The sequence below is a fragment of the Camelus ferus genome, chromosome 12 (genome assembly GCF_009834535.1).
Source record: "Camelus ferus isolate YT-003-E chromosome 12, BCGSAC_Cfer_1.0, whole genome shotgun sequence".
Lineage (NCBI taxonomy): Eukaryota > Metazoa > Chordata > Mammalia > Artiodactyla > Camelidae > Camelus > Camelus ferus.
In genome coordinates this window covers 60,852,508-60,871,366 of record NC_045707.1, presented here as the reverse complement: position 1 = coordinate 60,871,366, position 18,859 = coordinate 60,852,508, and the positions used below count along the sequence as shown (strand labels likewise).

The following is an 18,859-nucleotide window of genomic DNA, read 5'->3' as shown; positions in this document are numbered from 1 at the left end:
ACTCTTAATAACAGACTTTAACACCACATTGTGAAGACTGCTGTGTGTGGTTGAACAGATAATTCATTGCATGTGGTTATCTAGCTAAGGGGGCAAGAGAGGCTGAAAGATATTTGGTTTTATTAATTTTTAATTCTGAAGGTTGATTGTAAGTGCAGGCATACCTCATGTTACTGCACTTTGCAGATAACTGTGATTTTTACAAATTGAAGGTTTGTGGCCACCCTGTGTTGACTAAGTCTACTGGTGCCATTTTCCAACAGCATTTGCTCACTTCATGTCTCTGTGTCACATTTTGGTCATTCTCACAATATTTCAAACTTTTCCATTATTATTACATTTGTTATGATGATCTGTGGTCAGTGATGATTGAGGCTACTGTTGCAAAAAGATTACGACTCACCCAAGGCTCAGACGATGATTACCTTTTTTAACAATAAAGTATTTTAAAATTAAGGTATGTACATTGTTTAGACTTACTGCACACAAGAGGCTATAGCATAGTGTCAACATAACTTATATGCATTGGGGAACCAAGGAATTTGTGTGACTCACTTTTTGCAATGTTTGCTCTTATTGTGGTGGCCTGGACCTAAACCTGCAATGTCTTCGAGGTCTGCCTGTATTAAGAATAAAGCCTGGAAGACTCAGAGCATAAGTATGTGGCATAAACCACAGAACTGGAAAGAACAGATGATAATAGCACAGAGGACATAGGATGGCAGCGAGCCACACACTACTGATACCTACATCATTTGTAAGATCCTTCCAGAAATTTAGATCAGACCTGGGAAGAAGGGGAGAAATGGAGAAGAAAGTGGAAAGGAAAACCCTGAATGTGGCAATTTATCTAAAAAAAAAAAAGAATTTTTCAAAAATGACTGAGTTTCAATAATTTGGTAAGACTATTTTCTGCAGTCTGCTAAACAGATTGGGGACTCTAGATCCTATCTCAGTTTTTAAACTTTTGAAAAATGGAGTAAGTCTGGGACTATAAATTTTATACTCAGCACACTAGCATTTATTAAGTTTCTGTAGCATTGTAGATACTACACAAAGAGCCTTACACACATTACTGCATTTAATCATTCCAGGGAAATAAGTAGCCTGAGAGGCTGGCTGTATATTTTCTTTTTATTATTTTTTTTTGAGGGGTGAGGTAATTAGGTTTATTCATTTATATTTAGAGGAGGTACTGGGGATTGAACCCAGCACCTCGTACATGCTAAGCATGCGCTCTGCCACTTGAGCTGAACCCTCCCCCGCAGCTGTATATTTTCTATTTGCCGCTCCAGATCCTTATTCCTCTTGCTCTGTGGTAAAAGAGGCTGACTGACATAAACCAGATCAACTGGCCACCTTATCCTCCTGCTTCTTGGTGAGTCTGGCCAATAGGAGAGCTGTGGAAAGTGAGATGGGGGGTCCTTACTCCCCAGGCCCCCCTTCGTGTCAGATTGTCTTCATCCCTCTACTGAAGGTGATGGCTCCTGTCAGGCAGCCCTCCCCACTTGCTGCTGCTTTGCACTCAGTATCCGTGTTCCCCTCAAAATCACATGAAGCCCTGATTCCAAAGTGATGGTGTTTGGAAGTGGGCCTTTGGGGAGTAATTAGTTGAGATGAGGTTATGAGGATGCAGTGCCCTTGATGGGATTAGCTTCCTTTTTAGAAAAGGAAGAGAGACCAGAGCCTGCCCTCTCTCTGCCATGTGAAGACACAGTGAGCAGGTGGCTGCCTGCAATCCAGGAAGCAAGCTCTCACCAGGAACCCAATCTGCCAGCACCTTGATCTTGGACTTCCCAGCCTCCAGAACCGTGAGAAACAAATGTCTGTTGTTTAAGCCTCCCGGTCTACAGTATTGTGTTATAGCAGCCTGGGTGGACCAAGAAAGCTACCCTCTCAGAGGTCTAAGAACCATGGCCTCTGTTGCCCCATCAGGCACAGGGGAGGCAGGGCTCCCTGATGTTGCTAGTTTTAAAGTACTGCACTGTTCCTTGCTGGTTTCCATGAAGCCCGCCTACAGTTTTGTAAATCGACGCTCTCTAGTTCCCCAGTTAAACTGTGCCATCTATTTCCTGCCAGGACACTCACTGACATACGGGTACCTCCTAAGCAGAGACTGGGGACTACTTCTCAGCAGGGACTTCCTCATCTTTGGGCTAAATGATTAAAATGCCTCTTTCAGCTCTGAGAGTCTTTGTATACTTCTTACCATGATCCTAAGATGATATTCATTATATTTTTATTCACTTATACGTAAAACAACATTTTCCTGCAAATAATCTTTATACTCTGCTGAGCAAAACCATTCTGTGTAGCTGTTATTTCATGATCCATGCATTCAATTTAAAAGAAAAAGGAATAAAGAAAAAGCCACTGACAGTCCAATATCAGTGCGGTGCTGGAGGGCAGGTATCAATCGGGAGTCTTTAGGGAGGGAGGCCCTGGAGAGTCCACAGCCTCTCTGCCTAGGATGGCGAGTTTCCTAATCAGGGGTGGGACTCAGAACCCAAGAATGCTGCTCACCAGAAGAGGACGGGACTCCTGTCCACAAGCTCAGCCAGTTGCAGGGCTTAACCAGTCTGTCTGGAGGGCCATGTTGATGCTCCTGAAAGCAGCAACATTTCTCAACGTTTCCTGTGTATGCAGCTCCCCTGTCGAGTCAGAGTCTGCAAACTCTATGGTAAAACCTAGTGAGAAAAAACAATGAGGGAAAAGATCCAGTGTGTCTCAATTTCAAGTCACTACCCCGTCTCCTTTTGTCTCAAAACCAGAATAGCCAAACTGCTGTTTATGTTGTTGTAATTATTGCTAACAATACCTCACACTTGTCTAAGGCCTTACATAATTCATGAAGACTCTCATTTTTATCCTGACAACAACCTCTCTCACACACATACACACAACTGTGAAAACAGACAGTGCAGGTACTCTCTTTTATTTGTACTATCGGTGTGTGTTTTTTAAAAAGGTCTCTTAATGTCTATCTCTTTCCATTCCAACCCTTTCATTTTTAAATGATAAACCATAAATGTGACTTTTCTTGATCTTACTAAAAGTAACCTTATTAGTAATACTATGTGTTCTGTATTATTTCACATTCTTTTTTTTTAATATCTTCTGTAAACAGAACTGTGGTAAGTGTTATAGGTAATGCTAGAACAGGGCTGTCCAACAGAACAGTCTGCAATGACAGAAATATTCTATATTTACGGTGTCCAATATGATGGCAACTTGCCACGTGTAGCCAGTGAGCACTTGAAATTTGGCGAATGCAACTGAGAAACTGAATTTTTTATTTTATTTGATGTTAATTTAATTTATTATAATTTAATCTTAACTATTTAAAATTTGAATAGCTGAACTTAAATAGCTAATGGCTACTGTCTTGGGCAGTACTGTTATGTATATTCCTTGAAGAGGAGCTAGGATTCTGTTTTAGAGCTAAAGTATTGTTTCTTGACTGCTTTTTCTTTGTTCCTGCATTCCCTTTCTTCCCTTAAGATCACTAATTACTGAGACCAGTCCAAGGGCAAGCATTGTGGCCAGACTTAGATCACAAAAAGGCTTGGGCCAAAAATGGCTTCTCTTATGTCAGGAAAGCCATGCTTGGTTCTTTTTCTCTGGGGACCCCCACCCTATCTGCTTACATTTCTTGTTAAGAACATTTTTTTATTCCTGAATGAAAGCTCGTAAGACAGATGCTTATAACATTACTGTTTGCTGCCATGAAAAAGAATGAGGTATCAGGAAATGGTTGTGTTTCACAAACATCAATGTTTTACTGTCACATGTGAGGATTTGGAAAAGGAAGTCTGCCCAAGATAGAAGTGAGGAAATCAGTGTTTAACACTGCAAGGATTTACAAATGTGCAAAGTGCAAATTTGTTTATTAAAAACATGTGAACACAACTGGCTTAAAGTGTTATTTACTTTAAAATGTCCCTTATCTGACATTGCCTTTATTCCACTTCAGTTTTAGGATAAAGATAAAATCATAGTAGAAACCTACAGAAGGGAAAAGCAGGAGCATATCCTTAAGGAATAACAGGCTTGGAAAAAACTGTGAAATTAAGGCTCAAAGGTTGTTGGCATTTATTCTCCTCTCACTCCCTTAAAATTCTGAACACCATGCATTCTATTTCCATAAAATGCATTTAGTGTTTTCACATTTCCACCAATTATATCAAGCAATCTAATTTGACCCTTATTTAACAGGAAGCTTTTCTTAGTGTTTTCATAACTTTATTACTATACAACATGAAAAACAAATGTTATGGATGATTCTCATTTGGATCCTAGATTGGAAAAAAAGCCCCAAATCAAAAACTAACGACTTTTTCTTTGATCTCTTTCCCTTTGTAGAGGAGCAGAATTTGCCACCCTAAAATAAGTCTCTTTGGCATATTCACTGTTTTAAGGTGGTTATTTTCTAATAAACAGCAGACTTGGGAGGAGTTCTGAAAACCAAGTAGAAGTTGCCCTTTTGTAAGAAATATTTACATTTGTAAGGGAAATCTCCATTTATAAGTGTGTCTCCCTCTTCGTACCTGGAGAAGGAGGGTAACCAAAGCTCTAGAAACTTTTATCAATGGAAAGGCAAAGACTTAAATCTGCACCATAATTATTCTTGTTCACTGTGCCTTTCCTGGTAACCTCCCATAACTGACTGTTCCCACTCTCACATCCTCTTTTGTCTTTAGCTAAGGATAGTATTCAAGGTGAGGGCTTGGGCCATTTAAGAGAATTACTCAGTTTTCCTGGGCTGCTCCCATGTATACATGTTATTAGACTTTGTTTGACTTTCTCCTGTTAATCTGCATCTTGTCAACTTAGTTCTCAGACCAGCCAGAAGAGCCTAGAAGGGTAGAGGGAAATGTCTTCCTCCTTGACACCTTCAACCCTACAAGCGCGCGCACACACACACACACACACACATACGCACTCCACACTCCTGCCAAACACCATTTTCAGGACAGTGCTTCTCAAACTATCTGAGGTGAAGAACCAGTTTTTCTTTTTCTAATCCAGCGTGAACTCACATCTTTATAAATGACAACACAAAAGAATAACTAAACAAATGGAATAAAAAGACATGTATAATACCTTAATTGGACATTTTTAAGACAATGGAGACACTTTGAAAATAGGCTATATAGCAGATAATTTAATTATATCAATATCAAACTTCTTTGGTGTGATATGATATTACAGTTATATAGGAGAATGTCCTTGTTCTTAGAAAACACATGGTGACATGTTTAGAGATGAAGTATCATGGTGTCTACAACGTACTTTCAAATGTGTTAATGGACCAGGTCCATTTGCCTGATGTGAAGCAAGACAAATGCTGAGATGCTGAGGTTTATAGCAGAGAAAAGAGTTTATTCACAAGGCAGCTAAGTGAGGAGATGACAGAATAAGTCTGATCCACCTCCCTGAAGTTGGGACATTTATAGGATAAACAGGGTGGTCCTGGCATGGGGAAAGGTCGGTGCTCTGTGCAGGTGCACCTGGGTTACATGTCTCTGCATATTCAAAATGGAGGCACTTAGCATGATCTGAGGGTGGAGTTTTCTGGCCCTCTGATGTCAAAAGACCACTCATCGGACACCTGCACAGGCCCAGTTTGAGGGTCAGTGGTCCCAAGCAGCTTTAGGCAGCTCACACTGGACAAGAGCTGACCCCAAGTTCTTAAAAACAACTGGGCCACGTGAAGCTGGGAAGGTATGCAATTAAAGAGAGGGAAAAAAGCAAGAAAAGGAAAAAATGACTAAAGCGAGCTTCATCAAGGAAGGCAGTTTACAAGCAGAGGGGTTTTAACAAGCTGTTCTCCTATCTGTTGCTCTGTAAGATGAGCTCAAGAATTCCTGTTAGTCATCAGCTTCTGTTAACTCTACAGAGCATGGTTTCAAATGTTTCAGTATTTTTTAAAAAGGCAGCTTGAGATAGACAGATAAATAGATACAGATAGATAGATAGACAGACAGACAGACAGACAGACAGACAGACATGGCAAGCCAATGTGGCCAAATGTTGATAATGGGTATATTTAAGCAGGCCTGTTCCTGTCCCTGCAGGGCCTGGGTGCAAATGGAGGCTCCTATACCATGTGCCCAAATATTTAAGATTATAAGGCAAACTCATAAAATAATAAAATATACTCTATCTTTTACCTTACCAATATATCTTCATAATCACCTAGAAGCCAAGTTCAAATGTAGAATTCACAAACTCCTACAAGTTTTGTTCTAGAACATGGCAATGCAAGGAGAGTCCATCCCTAGTCTCCTGGCCTGCAGCCAGTCCCCTTCCTCTGCCCACCCCCAGGTCCATCTTGCACCACAAGGGACCTTATGCATATGTATGTGTGACACCTCAGTTCATGCATTCAAGCACCATCTGTGGGGTGGCAGAATATGCTACCTCCAAAATATGTCACTTTGGCATAAGGATTATTTTGAGCTGAAGGCAATTGAGAAGAAGCAGATATAAGAAAACCTCCCTGCCTTTCCTCTATTTACCTAAGAGCAGGACATAAGTTTTCAGTGCTGTACCTCCTCTCCTCTCTACCAGGAAGAACAAAAGTTAATCACCATACAATCCAAAAATCCCACTCTTGGTCACATATCTGGAGAAAACTCTAACTTGAAAAGATACATGCACCCCAATGCTCACAGCAGTACTATTTACAATAGCCAAGATGTGGAAGCAACCTAAATATCCATTGACAGATGAATGGATAAAGAAAATGTGGTGTATATATGTGTGTGTGTGTAGATAGATAGATAGATAGATAGACAGACAGACAGACAGACAGGAATATTACTTAGCCATAAAAAAGAATGAAACAATGCCATTTGCAGCAAAATGGATGGACCTAGAGATTATCATATTAAGTGAAGTAAGTCAGACAGAGAAAGCCAAATATCATATGATATCACCTATATATGGAATCTAAAAAAAATGATATAAATGAACTTACTTACAACCTGGAAATAGACTCACAGACATAGAAAACAAACTATGGTTATAAAAGGGGAAAGCAGTTGTGGGGAAGCATAAATTAGGAGTTTGCAATAAACATATATAGCATACTACTACATATAAAATAGATCAACAACAAGGACCTACTGTATAGCACAGAGAACTGTATTCAGTATCTTCTAGTAACCTATAATGGAAAAGAATCTGGAAAAGAATATATATATATAAACACACACATGTATATATATACACACACACACACACACAAGTAAATATGTATGTGTATACACACACACACACACAGAAATATATATGTGTATATATACATACACATATATATTTGAATCACTTTGCCGTACACCTGAAAATACAACATTATAAATCAATTATACTTCAATAAAAAAAAAGTACATTTTAAAAAAACCAAAAAAAGTTAATCACCAGGGATAACTTAAGAGCCTGGATGTCTGGAGATGGCACCAGAGGAAGCTACATAACAAACTGTACTAATCAGCTTTATCTACTATTAGTTTCCTACATATTTGCCTTCCCTTTATTCGCTGCCCTATACATCAATATCACAGCTCCTCACTCCCACAGACAAGGGTTTCTTGGCCACCTCTGGGCCAAGAGGTGTGCACAGTGGATGTGATCTAACCTCAGGAAGACAGACCCCAAAACAGATGAAAGTAGCAGGCATTCCAGAGTCCAGTATACCTGAAGCATATGGAATAAAAGTGAGGGGCCTGGGGGTGGGAGATGCGCTTCAGATGGGTGTACCTCTTGGCCTAGAAGTCTCCTCATCTCTTGGAGAGAAGCAAGGCGGGAGGAACAAAGAGGCCTCCAGAGTGTGGGGCAGTCCTGGATCTAGGTGAAGGGATATGCATTTTCAGTGAACTGATTCTCTCAATTTTTAACATTTTGGCAGATGTCCTCCTACTTCTCCAAAAACACATTTGAGATGACTTAGGAAAAACAATTTTGTATCCTGCTCTTTTCACATCTATGCTAATGATTATAGGGGAGGAGTTTTTAGCCAAGACCCCTGGAATAAAAGATAGATTAACAAGAGGAAAACCAAAGGAGTGTAGTAACACATGTGCCTCGTGTGTACATGGGAGACATGCAGGGGAAAATGAGTAACTCTCCAAGGCAGCTTAGAATCCAGATTTAACATTTTAACAGGGAAAGGCGAGGAGGAATGTAGGCCCCTCAGGGGACAGTAAATGATTTTTAGGAAAGATAAATGTGTCCTTAGAAGGACAGATGGGAGGTACGATAGTTGGTGACAAAGTCTGGGTGTGGTGTCGACTTCTAGTCTTTTCTGTGATAACAGTCAATCTTCCCTGGTTGATGAAACTCCTGGGGAGGGGATCTACGACAGCTGAGTTACTTTTGGAGGTTCTATCTTTAGGCAAATAGGGGAGTCCAGAGAAAACCTCTTCTTAAATTTACTGTTTTTCAAATGTCTAAAATTCAAAATAATCGATATATCCAAGTGGTATATTTTGAGGCGGCAAGTCCTGAACTCAGTGTCAGCATCCACTTAGAATTTCCAACCGACAAAACTCAAGCACGTTGCTACACCTGTCTTCTAAGAAAGCTCAGAAGTGCAGTCTGACAGTTTGCCCAGGAAAAGAAGGAAATAACGTGACTCAATCTACCCAAACTCTTTCGTCTACTAAGAGCAGATATCTGGAAGTCGTACGAGTAATTAATGGTTTCAGCCTGTCAGTGGACAAAGCATGAGGCTTCTAGGCCACTCCAAGACTCAGTTCCTTGTGGACCCCCAAGGTACTTACCCTGGGCTAGTTCTCCCCAAGAGAGAAGGTCAGATACATTCCTGCCTTTCCCTCACATTTACCAGGCAGAAATTTCCACTGTAGCCTTTTTATGGACACTCAGGAGACACCCTTTTTCATTGGCCACTAGGTTGAGGTTTAGTCTGCTTACCATTACAATTCTGCACCTGCACTAAGGGATCTCACAGTGTACTTTGGGAACAGAGCTGAATTCTGCACATGCACAAAAAGGCTATTGTGGAACAAATATGCCCAAAATACGTAATTAATACCAGTATGAATGAAAGTCTCTAGTGATGTTCCAAAGTCTCTGTTCTTGTTTTTTTTTAATAGGATATATTTTACTTAGTTACTTGTATGAAGACTAGAAGGCAAAAATGATTCAGGGATACCCTGGAAGGACAAGATTGTCCTTAGAAGTAATATAAGACAGGGTCCTGATATCCAAGACGTGGCAAGAGCACTGCCCATGTGTTTACCTGTTCAGTGTATACCCCCAGTCCTGAGGCCTGATTCCTTAAGTATATGCTAATGTTAGCTCACTTAAGACAAATTATAATTGTTCCAGATGGCCCCTGCATTGGGTGAGATGTAAGGGCAAGAGAGAACAGTGGATACCAGCTCGCCCTAAGCTAAGTCCATGGGTGCATGAAAGCATCCACTCAGCAGCCAGAGCCTTAGAGCACAGGTCAAGGGAGTAGTGGCATCACCTCTCGTCCTGCTGTTCTCGTACCCCCGGTCCAGGAGTAGGATTCTCTCCTTCAGGATCGATGTAGAGGTTGGAAGTGGTGGTAATAACCCAGCTGGTCCCAACTTTTGCTGCTTCAAGGGGAAAGGTAAAAGGTCAATGTATCCAGTTGATCTCAAAGCATCAGCTGAATATATAGGATGTACACCCAGCACCTAACTTACACCCAGAACCAAATCCTTCTGTGTATAGAGTGGAAAAATGGATGTAGGACTCTGGAGATCTGGAGAGAAGTCAGAAATAGCTGAAATGAAGGCACAAAATTATGAAAGTATAGAATAGGGAACTTGTGGCTTGAGAGCAATTCATATTAAAAAAGATCCGGGTTTTTTTTAGTTGATGCAGAGTCCAATATGGACAAGTAGAATTTTGAAAATTATAATGTTTCTTAATAATAACCAGTTATCTTGGTTCAGAATACAGGATTTCTAGGCTGCTCTTGAAGGAAAAATTAGATTTAAGTACTTAGAAGGGGAAAGAGTGAGTGTCTGTGGTGGTGGGAACAGTGGAGTAAGAAGCGGCAGGAACATCTCTGACACAGAGGGATGTGACAGACCTGCTCGGCCAGTTTGGGAAATATCTCCTGCCTATTGGCTCCCTCTGTAACAGATAAAGTGAAAATAAACTATCTTCTCTCTTGTAATAAGGAGCCCTTGAACTTATGGAAATTGCTTCTCTGCATTTTCTAAATGACAAATTTCTTACAAAGGAGGTCCAAGATACTTATTTTAGTTTAAACTCACAGTGTTATTTTCATAGTTGGAGAAGAGGGTGACTGTGAGCTAATCACTAAAATTTCCAGAATATGTCAGGCCTTAACGGATTTATATTTCAAACCTTCTGAATTCACTTTCTTTTTTTTTACATTGATTTTAGGTATTGCCTGAACCCATAATCAAGTTGAATGTCAGTCAGAGTGGGGAAATACTCAGTTGCTGTCATGTTAAATAGAGGCCTTAACCTGGGGCCAGAGAGATTAAAAAGATGATTTTAGGTTAAAGAATGAGGGTTCATGAGAGCATCTCTGCCAAAAACTTCAAACCACCCCAAAATGAATTATTCCTAAGGAAATCTCATTGGAAATGAATACAGCCTGTGTGGCTACTAGTGAGGCTAGACTCCAACGTCTGCTCCCATGAGCAAGAAGGTTGAAATTGCCTTCAGATGGTTAGTCATTGGTACACATGTAGGAATCTGCCAAAGAATCTTTGAGGGGCACAAAAGACTAGGAATAGACTTACCATATGACCCAGGAATCCCGCTCCTGGGCATATATCCAGAAGGAACCCTACTTCAAAAAGACATCTGCACCCCAATGTTCATAGCAGCACTATTTACAATAGCCAAGACATGGAAACAGCCTATGTGTCCATTGACAGATGACTGGATAAAGAAGATGTGGTATATTTATACAATGGAATATTATTCAGCCATAAAAATGACAACATAACACCATTTGCAGCAACATGGATGTTCCTGGAGAATGTCATTCTAAGTGAAGCCAGAAAGAGAAAGAAAAATACCTTATGAGATCACTCATATATGGAATCTAAAAAACTAAAACAAAAACAAAAACAAAATATAAATACAAAACAGAAACAGACTCATAGACATAGAATACAAACTTGTGGTTGCCAAGGGGGCGGGGGGTGGGAAGGGACAGACTGCGATTTCAAAATGTAGACTAGATAAACAAGATTATACTGTATAGCACAAGGAAATAAATACAAGATCTTATGGTAGTTCACAGTGAAAAAAGTGTGACAATGAATAGATGTATGCTCATGTATAACTGAAAAATTGTGCTCTACACTGGAATTTGACACAACATTGTAAAATGACTATAACTCAATAAAAAATGTTAAAAAAAATAGCAGTACTGTGATGGAAATAAAAAAAAAAAAAGAATCTTTGAGGAGCAGAGAGACACATGGGTGCAGAAGGCCTCAACCCAAATAAGGTCTCAAAATATTAGGGGATGATATTAATAAGACTAGTGAAGCTATTATTTACGTTCCTTAGGGGCAACATTAACTCTAAAATTGCTTTCTTCTGTTGCTTTAGGAAAACAAAAATGAAAGAGATGCCAGAAATATGCTGCTGTACATAAACAACTTACCATTGGTGAAACAATCATTTGCCCAAGAAGCATTTATTAAGCGCTGTAACTCAGTACTGGAGATAAAAAGGTGAAGGAACTCTTTCTGCTCTCAAACAGCACGCCGCCTAGAGCTGCAATCATTCCAGGATGATGCTATAGGGGCTGTAACACAGGCATCGTAAGCCGTGGAGGGGACACAAAGAAGGAAGCAAGTCTGGAGAGGGTGGCCAGGGACAGATGGGCAGAGAAGATCCTTGGGCTGCTTTTCAAAGGATGAATAGGAGTTTGAAAGTGTAAGCAGTGCTTTCTTTAGAGAGGAAAAAGCAACCAGAGCCTAAAAGCATGAACAAGTTTCACATTCATTCAGTTAATAAGCTCTTTTCATAGCAGAACTTCTTTGATTTCAAGTTTTCTCTTTTAATTTACTTGTTTTATGTTCTAGAGAAGGTGTTGGGGGGGAAGTATCCAAATGATAGTGTCAGGGACGGGAAATTTACCATCTTGAGTTCTTGTGTCTGGGCTAATATTAACATTAACACAAGACAGATTAACAGGAGAAAAGAAACAAATTTTAATTCATGCACATGGAGAAGTAGGACCTAAGAAGTGGCCAGAGCAGGCAGCTGTTATATTTTGAGATGAAGCAATAAATTTCTGAGGAATAGACAGGACAAGAAAACTTAGGCTTTGAGTGCCTAGCGAAGAATCTAAGCAGAGTTTGGGCTTGGGGTGGTAAATTAAAGAAATAACAAGGTTTGTTTATGCACTCTTTTCAGACCCAAATTACCTATCTCTGGCGATAAGGGTGTCCTACCTCCAGATGCAGGGGGTGTACCTTGCGCATGAGAGATTTATTTCCTGCTTTCAGGGAGACAAAGAGGGGGGTCACCTGCCATTTCTTAAGTAACTTTAATTTAAAATATCAATATGCCATTGAAGCATATTTTGAGGTGGCCCATCCTGAGCCCCAACAATAACCAAAGCAATCTTACCACTGTGGAGTCTACAGCACCAAGGATAACATCTGCTGAATCTTTTCTGCTGATTTAGTTTCCCTAAAAGACTTCCTTGTAGAACCATATGGATGAGATCATAACCATTAGAAAAGCAGCATTTTAAAACTTTGGTATTTCTCAAAAAGAAAAAGAAAACATTCCTCTATAGTCACATAGTTGACCTTTGATTATTCAAGGAATAGAGATGAAAATTAGACTGACCAAAACAGGGAAAATAGGGAAGGAAAAAGGAAACAACAGAGAAGTTAACTAAGGGAGAAAAAAATCAGAGTGAAACGGAAGAATTAATATCCAAGTATATTAGTTTTTATACTGATTGTGAATGGACTGGATTTGCCCATTAAAGTCAGAATCTGAGTGACTGAGCTCAAAAAACTAAAAATAATTCTGTTTATACGAAACACTTAAAACATATTGACAAAAAGGAAACAGGATCATCACTGAAATTCATAAGTTATCTCAAAATCCACGTTTGCTCACAATTTTAGTATCTTTCTTTCATCAGATTTCTTGTCTCAAGTGAAGCTGTAAGTCAAATTGACAGCCTTAAATATCACTAATATTCATCTATAATACAATTCTCTGATAAAAATATAAATAAAATATATGTCTTAAAGTCAGTTCTAGGGGGGAGGGTACAGTGCAGTGGTAGAGCGCATGCCTAGCATGCACAAGGTCCTGGGTTCAATCCCCAGAACCTCTATTAAATTAATTGATTAATTAATTAATTAATCAACCTAATTACCTCCCCCTGACAAAAAAATTCAGTTCTATCTGTCAGGGTCCAGTCAGGAAAATAGAAATTGCATGACATACTCCAACAGAGAAAAGTTAATACAAGAAGTTGGTTACACAAATGGAGGGATTAAAGCACAAAAGGAGATCAGGGAGGTGACACAGAGAAGTGCAGGAAACAGCTACATGGCTGTTGGCTGGGGGAAACAAGAGGGAAGTTGGGGTGATCAGAATCTGGAAGCTTGGAGGAGAAGTCATGGCCCTGGGGTTTGGACCTCTGAGAGAGGGTGCTGCCCGGATGGTGCTAACATCTCAGAAGTATTAAAATGTGATGGGTTCTGGGGATGCCAAAAAGAAGCCACAGTTTGCAATCAACTGTCACTGCTAGGATGAAGTGCTATGCAAACAAACAGGAAGAGGGAATTCCTTTTCCTGCCTTTTTCTAATGTCTTCTCTTGGCAACAGGAAGCCAACTGGTAAAGAAGGGTAGATTTGGAGCTCAGTGCTAATGAGTAAATTACCAGCACATCTATCCCTTTGACCAGTCAGCTCTCAGATAAACACTCATCACCCCCAACATGCACACACATTCTGTATCTATCTGAACGTCCACACTTCAACATGAACATCTTCATGCTTCTGCTGACAAGATGCAAGTATCCTTTGTACAAATGAAGATGCTCTAACATTCTCCTCCCAAATGTAAAAGCACAAAGTTCCAGGAATCATGATATCCATTTATGGAAGATGTTCACAGTATCCATCTCTGGATGATGTTAACTTTTCTTTTAGTTTAGCCATAAACTTACCGAATGTTTGATAATGTGAAGACTATATTTTAAAATCAGCCAATAATGGGAAAGGAGAGGGGATGAAAAAAAGAAATTAGCCAGGAAGAAAATATAGAACTGCCATGGTCTTCATTTCTGTACCTTCTCAGGAACCATATTGGATATTTATAAATTCCTTGTTCCACTACTTCTTCCATATTTTTACCAAATGAAATGGTCCAAACATTACTGTCAAAACTCTGAATCCTTAGTTGCTCTTTCCTTATTTGATAGCTGCTGTTTGCTATTAACTTTTTCTATTGAACAAATTCTAAGGGGTGCCCCCATACACCCTCTCTGGGGTTCCAAACATAGTTTTCTCTACCCCATTGCCTAGCAACAACTTTATGCCCTCCCTTGATAATCAGGACCCATCACCCAGCCACTTTGGTAGCCTCTTCTTTGCCTGTTGCTCTAAGATTCTTGAAAACTTAATCATCATTGACTATTCAAGAATTAAATGTCTGAAATTTTACTCTATTTACAAGGGAATTAGCCCACTAACGTTTTATGGATACTAGAAGACACAAATCTCCAGGGTCAGACACAAAGGACTGTTTATTATTCACAGCAATAGCAGTAGCCAGGCTGTCAGCATTTATCACCAATTCTCTGAACTCTTACTCCCTCAAAGCAACATGAGGAAGGCCAGATGATTCATGCACAAAAAATGGACTTTATTACAAGGCAAACCCTGAGGTCAGGTAATCTGAATTTTTTATAAGTGGCACTGAGCAGATTCTTTGCTCTGGCAGGAGACATTATCTCTATTTTCCAAAGTTATAAGAAAATTTGATGTTTGCTTTCGAGGCACAGATTATATCTTCCAAGGCTGTACACTGTACAAGCAATCGGGAAAAGACAGTATGGAAAAAAGGCAGTCAGTACCTAATTTTCAATACCTGCAGAAACTAAGCCCTTAGAGAACTGTCTCCCAACACTGCTTACTTTATGTCATATTAGGAAAGAGATAAGTAGTGGGCATGCTCCTGGGAAATTCACTCTGCTCATTACCATAGGTTTACCCTTAATTGTTTCCTGGTGAAAAGGATGGACCATATGGACTACGGCGTTTCCTTTTTTCTGGAGCAGATACCTCTAAGTCCTACATTACTAAAAGCTGGCCAGGTAGCTCCGTGGCACCACTCATTTAGGATATGCCAAAATTGTAAGTATGGCAAATGGGACCAATCCATTGGAATTAAAAAAAAAAAGTCTAACCCAAGGGCTATGGTCTAAATATTCGTATCCTCTCAAGAGTCACACTGAAATCCTAACCTTCAGAGGGATGGTCTTAGGAGGTGAGGCCTTCGGGAGGTGATCAGGTCATGAGTGTGGTGCCCTCATGACTGGGACTAGCACCTTTTTAAAAGAGATCCCAGAGAGCTATCTTGTCCCTTCCATGTGAGGTTGCCATGTGCCCTTAGCAGACACTGAAGACTTACAGCCTCCAGAACTGTGCGAAATAAATGTTTGCTGTTTACACACTACCCCATTTATGGTGTTTTCTCACAGCTCCCTGCATGGACTAAGGTATCAAGAAAGAAGAGAAGGAAAGGGGTGGACCTGGGCTTTTTTTCTATTGCCCAGAGCAGAGCTGATCTAAGCCACTCTAGGTCGTTCCCTAGAAATCAACAATTATAACCTTCTGGGGCATCAGTAATTTATCATCCCAGGAGAAGACGCCTGTGGTTTCTGCACTACTTTTCCTGAATTCCAGGTAATAGAAAACAGCTTCCATGAGCCCAGATCAAGAGGGGAAGAAGTCACTTTGTAGAAGGTAAAAGCTCCTATTCTAAGTCATTTTCCACCTTAGGGTCAAAGGACTTTCACTGGAAATGAAGTTTCTCTAATTTTGCTGAGAGAACATCTGGGAAGATAATTCAAAACTGAGACTGTCAAAATATCACTGCCAAAGTGTATATCATTTTGGACAGGGTTTTAATTCACTGTAGTCTCTCTATGCCCCATGGGGAGCTGAGCTTTGTTCTCAAAGTCATAATAAGATTACCTGCCTTTCTCTGTCCCTGTGTTATCAATCAACCCTCTGGTTGATGAAGTTACATAAAGTAATCAGATAAACCTCTGATGCAATGATGTTGATGACAAAAAAACCAATGAAATAAAGTAGGGCCAGCACAAATTAATCTCCCTGTGTGAAAGTTAAAGCTGGAGTGGTTGTGAACTTAGGACACTGTCATTAAATATCAGGATTTATCATTTATAACCAGACACTGGATTATAACCACTCTACAAGGCAAACATCACAAGACTCTCAGGTTTAAAGATACCTTAAATATGATTAGTTGCAGAGATAATAAACTGACTATCGGCCAAATGTGTGAACACGTCGTGTGCCTCACAGTGCTTTTTTCTTTTTTCCCCCAATGGAATTTGATATTTGATAGCACATTTAAGGATCAGGAGGTCATACAAATGAGAATTCCTAGAAAGATTTCTCAACACAGGACCCACATTCTTGCATGGAAACCTTTGGTGCTGAAGAATTGTGCTCTTTAGCAGGAATATATATAGACCCCATTACTCCCTATTATATCTCCAATTTAGAGGCCAAAAGCCAGCACTGTTCATCACGATGAGGTAACTGTTTCACTTGGAGGTAAGGAAGAAGTGCAGTACTCTTGGGCTTGGCCTCTTCTTTTCGCCTGACCCGAGTGTGGGAGCCTAATCCGGTTGACAGCTCCACCCCACTTGATGTTTGGGTCCTCGTAACATCTTCAGTCTATACACAGTCACAGGGAATTCACCCTTCCTGAGGCAGCCAACTTCATCTTCAGGCAGCTTTGAACATTAGAAAGATTTTAACATTGAACTGAAAGGTATCTTCCCATAATCTTCCCTAGTCCTAGTGCAATTCCTGGAGCCACATACCATACAGAACACTAGCAAATACCAAACAACTCAATAAATTTTGCAAAGCACTTAGCCCAGAGCCTTGCATGTAGTAGGTGTTTGATAAACATTGGTTCCCTTCCATGCTCCATTTTTAAAAATTTAACAACTATTTGCTATTTAACAACTATTTGTTGAGTGCCTACTATGTACCAGGCACTCTACTGGGAGCCAAAAATAAAATGATGAATGAAACAGAGTCCTGAATTCTAGAAACTAATAATCCAGTAGGCTGAGACAGATCTGTATGTACTCTGTTACAATGCTGGTTAGAAATATGTACAGGACTCCCAAACTAGAGTGAGACATTCTACATGATTTTTGTCCAGCTGTGTAGTTTGAAAATTATTTGTCTAGTACCTAAAGGCTGGCATGTACTTTGGGAGCAGAATCACATTGCCTGTGCCTCACTGAGAATATATAGTAAATTTGGCTTTGTATTGGAAGATTAAAGACCTAAAGAGTCTTAGTATCAGTTGGAACGTGCCTTTGCAATACTTTCATTTAAAAATTTTAGAATGCAATAAATTCTGAGATAGTAGTAAGCACAGTGAGCTATAGGAACAAAGAGAAAGGACATCTGGATCCATTTTTGATTATTTACAAGTTTCATGGAAAACAGCTGGAACAGTGGTGAGGCAATAGGTCAGGGAGACAGGAAGACTTCCTCCCCAGAGCTTGGGATCTATAGGTAGTACTCAGCTTAGTAGTCTCCTCATTGTCCCCTTGTGCCCTGCCCCATTTCCTCTCAGTAGGTGTTTAGAGAGTGGTTTCAGTTTATAAATTCTGCAACTAGATAATGTTTAAGGTAAGATAATTTACCTTAAGGGGGGATTCTAACAGGTGGATGGGATAAGAAGTTTTCTAAATATATAGTGAAGAAGAAGTCTCTGATACCAAAATCATAAGCCACAAAGGCAAAAATCAACAGGTGGGACTCATTAAACTAAAAAGTTTCTGAACAGAAAGGAAGAAGTCAGCAAAATGAAAAGGCATCCTAAGTAACGGGAGAAAAGATTTGCAAACCATATATCTGTTAAGGGATTAATACCCAAAATACATAAAGAACTCACAACTTAAGCAACTAAACAATTTGATTTAAAAATGGTCAGAGAAAGAGAATAGTTTCTTCTTTACAAAGAAGACATCCAAATGGCCAATAGACACATGAAGAAATGCTCAACATTACTAATCATCATGGAACTAACAGATCAAAACTACAATGAGATGTCACCTCATACTTGTTAGAAAGGCTTTTGTCAAGAAGACAAGAGATAATAAGGATATGGAGGAAATGGAAACTCAGGCACTGCTGGTGGAACTGTTCAGCCATTATGGAAAGTAGTACTCAAAAAATTAAAAATAGAACTACCATATGATCCTGCAATCCCACTTCTGGGTATATATTCAAAGGAAATGAAAACAGGATGTTGAAAAGATATTTGCACTCCCATGTCTATTGCAGCATTATTCACAATAGCCAAGAAATGGAAATGCCTAAGAGTCTGTCAGTGGGTGAATGGATAAAGAAGATGTGGCATATATCAATGAAATATTATTCAACTATGAGAAATAAGGAAATCCTGTCATTTTCAACAACATGGATGGCTTGAGGACATTATGATAAGTGAGGTAAGTCGGACAGAGAAAGAAAAATACTGTATAGTATCACTTATATGCAGAATCTTAAAAAGCCAAACTCTTAGAAACAGAGAGTAGAAGGGACATTA

General features: G+C 39.7%; 2 long non-coding RNA genes across 3 annotated transcripts in view; one reads left to right on the top strand and one right to left on the bottom strand.

Moving 5' to 3' along the window:
* Positions 1-18,859, bottom strand: part of LOC106730439 — an 84,191-nt gene that overhangs the window by 58,508 nt on the left and 6,824 nt on the right. Inside the window, exons 1-2 of one of the 2 annotated variants that reach the window (XR_001366901.2) lie at positions 9,497-9,742; positions 2,524-2,687 (exon numbers count right to left, since the gene is read on the bottom strand). This is a non-coding gene — a long non-coding RNA (uncharacterized LOC106730439). Of the gene's footprint in view, positions 1-2,523; positions 2,688-9,496; positions 9,743-18,859 lie in introns of those variants that run through there. The other variant, XR_004324807.1, reaches the window with a different exon arrangement.
* LOC116667771 lies at positions 148-11,851 on the top strand. Its single transcript, XR_004324809.1, has 3 exons — positions 148-227; positions 5,091-5,094; positions 11,841-11,851. It is a non-coding gene; the product is annotated as an uncharacterized LOC116667771 (long non-coding RNA).